The 6,519-nt window shown below is 41.3% G+C and overlaps 1 protein-coding gene across 1 annotated transcript in view; it reads right to left on the reverse strand.

The window, feature by feature from the left end:
* Positions 1 to 6,519, reverse strand: part of NME7 (NME/NM23 family member 7) — a 218,262-nt gene that overhangs the window by 698 nt on the left and 211,045 nt on the right. The gene's annotated exons all lie outside the window — the stretch shown is intronic.

The following is a 6,519-nucleotide window of genomic DNA, read 5'->3' on the forward strand; positions in this document are numbered from 1 at the left end:
GACCTAATGAAACTTCAAAGCTTTTGCACAGCAAGGGAAACTACAAGCAAGATGAAAAGACAACCCTCAGAATGGGAGAAAATATTTGCAAACGAATCAATGGACAAAGGATTAATCTCCAAAATATATAAACAGGTCATCCAGCTCAAATAGGGAAAAAACAAACAACCCAGTCCAAAAATGTGCAGAAGACCTAAATAGACTTTCTCCAAAGAAGACATACAGACGGCCAAGAGGCACATGAAAAGCTGCTCAGCATCACTAATTATTGGAGAAATGCAAATCAAAACTACAATGAGGTATCACCTCACACCGGTTAGAATGGGCAGCATCAGAAAATCTGTTACAAACTACAAATGCTGGAGAGGGTGTGGAGAAAAGGGAACCCTCTTGCACTGTTGGTGGGAATGTAAATTGATACAGCCACTATGGAAAACAGTATGGAGGTTCCTTAAAAAACTAAAAATAGAGTTGCCACATGATCCAGCAGTCCCACAGCCGGGCATATATCCTGACAAAACTGTACTTTGAAAATACACATGCACCCGTATGTTCACAGCAGCACTATTCACAATAGCCAAGACATGGAAGCAACCTAAATGTCCATTGAGGATGAATGAATAAAGAAAACGTAGTATATATACAAATGGAATATTACTCAGCCATAAAAAAGAACATAATAATGCCATTTGCGGCAACATGAATGGACCTAGAGATGATCATACTAAGTGAAGTTAAGTCAAAGACAAATATCATATCACATATGTGGAATCTAAAATAGGACATAAATGAGCTTACCTACAAAACAGACTCACAGACAGAACAGACTTGTGGTTGCCAAGGGGTGGCAGGGTGGGGGAGGGATGGATTGAGAGTTTAGGATTAACAGATGCAAACTATTACATGTAGAATAACACTATAGCAGAGAGAACTATATTCAATATCCTGTGATAAACCATAATGGAAAAGAATATGAAAAATGTGTGTATATATATGTGTAACTGAAAAAATTAGCACGTGCCAAAAAAAAAAAAAAAGGTTGGGTTTGAGGATCAGTAAATTAAGAAGGTTTATACCTTGCTTTTTGGTTCATGGTTTGGCCTAAGTCCATATTTAGCCATATATTTAAAAATTAGCCTTAGAGTGAAAGGAGATGAAAATGAGCTTTCTGAAAAACATTCTCCAGGTATAACGGAGCTGAAGATTTAGTATCCCTTAACCCACATGGGAAGTACCCAAACTAAAATCTTGGCATCATCATATTTCAGAAAATGGAAACCTTTCACAAAGCCTGTGCAGCCAAAGCTTACATCAATCCTTCCTGCCTTCAGGCTGGTCCCAAGAAATCCTTTGAGACCTGAAATGCTGAAATGCCTCCTCAGTTGGGCTCTCCTCTTACAGAAACAGACCCAGAGGCCCACGGCCATTTCTGTGACAGCACAACTTGTTCAGAAATAGTAACAGCTTAAATTCCCACCTTATTGCCCCACATTTATTACCCTGCCAATCTGCTTCTCTTGTTTATTCTTTAAAAATACTACCTGAGACTTCGCTATCTCTAGAGCGGCAAATCGTGTGATGGGAAATTAATACCAGAGAAACAATGCCTCCATTTAACAAAAAACAGCAAAGGGAACTGTGAGAAATGGCACAACTGCTTAGCTGCAAAGATTTTAGGAGCCCTCCTTAACAACTCAGGAAATACGGCAAAAATCCGTAAACGGACAACATATCTACGTAAAGCTGGGTTTCTCAAAAAGCAACCTCCACGTACATTGAAATGGAAGGTATTGTTCCTTTAACAGAAGATGGTTTGTTTTGCTGAAACATCGACACTTTTTGCAGAGTGTACATGAGTCTTAAACGTGTGATGTTTATGAACAAGAAGTGGGGAATGGCTTTACGTCTGAGGAAAGGGGAGTATTCAAATTGGAAGGTCGTTTGTATTTTTGAGACTGTTCTCAGGTCACAACCTCGGTCAGACACACTTAACCCCCTGCTTTCATATGAACCTTGTACCTTCTGTTCTAAGACATTGTGTGTATGTGCATATATGCGTGAGCGTGTGCACCTGTGTATGTATGTGTGTGCTCTCTGCCTATTCCTTCCTTCAAGATTCTGTCCAAATCTTGCTTCCCTGTGGCCTTTCCAGATGGTGCCAACCTATTCCCTGCCCGTGCGAGTGCTTATACCTCCACCAGGAGACTGGGGAAGTGGTTAGTGTTTTCTGACTCCGTAGGTATTCGTTGGCTGCCTAGTCTGCTAAGTACTCTTCTAACTGCCCCGGAAAGACCCTCGAGTGACCCTCTGCCACTCACATTCTAGTATGAAGTACCTGCGTATTTCTGGAACTCTTGCTGCTACACATTTATCATGATTTGCTCTCCTTGTATTATTAGACGACACATTTCTTGGGTGTAGGAACAGTGCCATCTACTTTTGGGGTGTCCTTATATCCTGAAAAGGGGTTTTCATACAAGTCCAGTCAATCAAATATTGAATTCCTCACACAGAATATAAAAGGAATGAGTTTTTCAAAGGCAATGTTTCTCACACGTTGGCTAAGTACCACTTGGAATCAAAAGCATTGGAATAATTACTGAATAGAGGAAAAAGGATTCTTTCTTTTCTTTTTTTTTTCTCAATCCATCACATTCCCTGAAAGAGAGCTTCAATATGGTGCTAGTATGGCTTGAACCCAGGTTACTACCCTTTCAAATAAAGGGAGATAGGCCTGGGGCTCAGAGCCTTTTGCAAGCAATAGTATCTAGCTAGAATTTAATAACCTTTCTTTTCATTGTGTTTATTACCTTCAATTAAGGATAAGTAATACTAGTTTCCCACTTATGCTAAATAAATATTTCCATGATGGAAAATAAACTTGTTCAAGTATCACAGTGAATGAATTTAAAGAAAAATAGTAAATACAATTTCAGGTCGTACTCAGATATGGTAAAACTCATGAAGGTAATAAAGGCCAACTAGACTTTAGGAACCTTTGCCCCCAAATACAGCATTAACGGAAGCCAAGGTTTTCGGTTCTGTACCTGTTTGGGCAAAATCGAATCTGAGCTCTGTTTTAGAACAATAGCATGCCCTGTCTGCTCAAGCTGCATTTATTAGCAGAGGGAACCGCTCCAACTCCAAATTCAAAACATTATCAGTGATCAGAGATGAAAATCTAGTTATTAAAATCTTTCAAAGTCCAATGAAAGCTCAAACTCCTGGCATTTTAAAGGATTAGTAACACTTCAGTATCAGTATATATTTGGCCCATGGAGGAGGACTAAGTGAGGTTACTTCGAAAATCCATGACTAAGGACAGAGGGAAACATAATACAGAGGGAAACTATCCAAGGAGCATTTAAGAACAGCTGTAATCAAGTGAATAAAGTGATCTTGGTTTCAAATTCAGAGAACATGTGACTCTGTCTTTTCTTCTTCAGGAGGAAACTGGCATTAGCCAGACATGTTATCCGCCATTTCTAGGCTCTGCACTGGAAAAGATGAACAGGAAAGAGAGAGAGAAACCTGTTATTCTCCCAACTGACGCCTGCAATCAGCAGCATCTATAGCCTACCCAATGTGAAACAAAGAGATTGGACCAAGGCAGATATCTTGGTTCATATTTTGACTCTCTATTTTTCTCCCAGAGACTGTCAGCACTGGTCTGTTCTGAGAGACTAAGTACCTCGTGAAGGTACTGATTTTTATTGACTACAGAACCCAGCTATTTTATTTAGCCACAAGTGAATGCCACACCCTAAGAAAAGGCCCACATTGTAATAAAACTGTGACTTACTATCTCCAGCTTGCTTTACCACAAAACCTTAAAAAAACTGGGATTTCATAAAATCGGCGCCCTTACAGGCAGTCTGTAAAGCACGACCTTTCCCAAGGAAACGCTCACCTTCCTCTAGTGCTGGCCGCATGCAGGCCAAGTAGGAGGAGACACTGAGTGATTTGAAACCCACCTATTTAGTTATCCACAATGTCTGATATACTCAGTATTAGACGGATCCTTTGGTTTAAGTGCTTCAGGGATCAAATATTTCATTCCTCTGTAAGGTGGCCTTTTAGTGCCCGTAACTTGTTACAGGGATTTATGGTCACTAAATTAGCAAGTACTGGAGGAGCACGGAACAGTCCTATAGCAATGGGATATAGGATCTATTCCTTTACATAGGAACAGGGGTTCTAAAATGACCAGTGGGTGAGGATCAGGTATTGGGGAGGTGTGGATAATTCAGCATTGGAATCTCTGGGGGGCAAGGGAATAGAATAAGGTTAACAGACACTTTGGGATTGTACTACCAAAAGTGAAACATGGCATGATAAGTCCATGCTGATGGAAACCTGTGCCTAGAGCTGGCCTTTCTCCTTTTCTTTGATTTGCAAATTTCTTCCGAGCTACCTACTATGTGCCCAGCACCGACTATGAAGTGGGGGAGGGAAGGGTTCAGGCATACAAGATCCCCGTTCTTATGAAATTTTTGCCTTCACGCTTCTAAATGTCTTAAATGCCCTAAACTACTCTCACCTATACTTAATTCATTCTTTCCCTCCTCTGTCAATCATTCATTCAACATATTGAGCACATCCCATTCATGATAATTCAGTGATGGGTGAGACCTGGTCCTCAGAAAGCTTATAGACTGAAAAGAGGAAAACCCACGTAATCAAATAAAATCACTATCGTGTGCTAAGGTATAAGTGGGAATAATTAACTGCCAGTGGGAACACAAAACGTTTCATAAAGTGGTTAACATTTGAGTCCTCAGGATGAGTTGGAAGTGACACAGAGGAAGGAGCAGCGAATTTTAGCTGAATATACAATTGCTATGCCAATGGGCAATGATACTTTAATAATCAGATTAACTTGAGGATTTGTTCTGTCTTTATCACTGTTAAATAAGAACAACAGCTTACACTTATTAACTACTTCACAGTGTACGGTCTAATTTCATATATAAACCATCTCCTTCACACCAGCTCTGTGAAGCTGGTCCCCTTATCCCCATACAGAGCAGGATCCTGAGACTCAGAGGTCCATGACTGCCCTATATAGTAAGCTGAGGAACTTGCTCAGTTGGCAAGGCTGGAACTTGAATCTCTGTCTTCCAACTCTAAGCCACAGTGGCACTGTGACCTCCCATGGAGTAGCCCCTGCCTTTGCTGATGACCGTATATAAATTATTGCCAATTCTGTAAGAATGTAATTCAAATAAATGTAAATTTTCTGTAATTGCTTCAAGTGTAGACTCAAGGAAAGCTTCCAGAGAATGTCTCTTCTTTGCCCTGAGTACAGTGCATAACAAAAACGGGTCTCAATCCTAGTGATTCCCTGTCCACCACTCCCCCAGAGGAACTTCTAGTATATGCAGCAAGCGTGAAATCTCCTTGCATGTTTTATTAACTCTGGCTTTGTATCAGAGTCTCTAGTGTAGCTTACTGCTCCTGATGCCTGGGCTCCACCACAGATAGCTGAATCAGACACTTTGGAGATGGAGTGCAGGTGTCTGTTTTCCAGTGGTTCTTAACGTGAGTTGAGCAACAAAAATGCCTGTGGAGTTGTCTTTTTTTTTTTTTTTTTTTTTTCTCCTTTGAAATCAGAGTATAGATGTGCTCGAACATTTACAGAATTTATCCATCCTACTTTCGTGGAGTTTAGCACCAGACTAAAATATGTGTACCTGTGCCATTATACTAGATAGATTTTCAGATCACTCTGAATTTGATTGAGGTACAGTTTTGTTAGTGTTCCAATAATATACTGATTTTTAAATACATCAGCCTATTCAGAAGGGAAACAAGTTTCTACTCACTTGGGGCCCTTATAGCCAAGGCTGGCTTCATGGACGTGTAACCTGTGCTCACACACAGGCCCACATGCTTAGAAGGGCCTATGCCGGGTTTAGTGTTCCACTGTCTCTCTCTTGAAATTTTTAATAATTCTTGAACCAGGGGCCCTACATTTCCATTCTGTAACAGTTCTGCTTACAGCCATGGGCCTCTGTGCTAGGGCTACCTTGGCCTGGTTTTCCAACTGGGTGAGTGGAAAATGTGGTTGAAAAGGCTGCTTGTAAAATAAGCAATGAACAGATCCATGGTGAGAGGTGGCGGGTTGGGGAAGGTGCAAGGTGAGGCTGGCTATGGAAGGTGGGAGCCGGCAGACTTGCTAGGAGAGAAACAGAGGGCCAGGAGGGCAGGCCGGAGCCTCGGGGCAGGGGTGAGGGGGAGAGGGCCTCTGCTGTGGGGATGGTTGGAGGAGGCTACCAGCAGGCCTTTAACATGTGAGCCTGAATCCTTTCTGAACTCTTCCCACGCTCCCTCTCTCCCTCTTTGTCTTCTCCCTACAAGTCACCACTTGTTTTCAGCTCTCCAGATAATGGAGTTCAGAAGTAAACAGTTGTGAGGAAAAAGGTGGTGGGTAAAGGACCTCTGTTCTCCAGACAGAAGGTCTCAGAGGAAACATCCTCGCCTTGATTTAAAAAAAAAAAAAAAAAAAAAGATGAAAAA

The sequence above is a fragment of the Lipotes vexillifer genome, unplaced genomic scaffold, assembly GCF_000442215.2.
Source record: "Lipotes vexillifer unplaced genomic scaffold, Lipotes_vexillifer_v1.1 scaffold189, whole genome shotgun sequence".
NCBI lineage: Eukaryota > Metazoa > Chordata > Mammalia > Artiodactyla > Lipotidae > Lipotes > Lipotes vexillifer.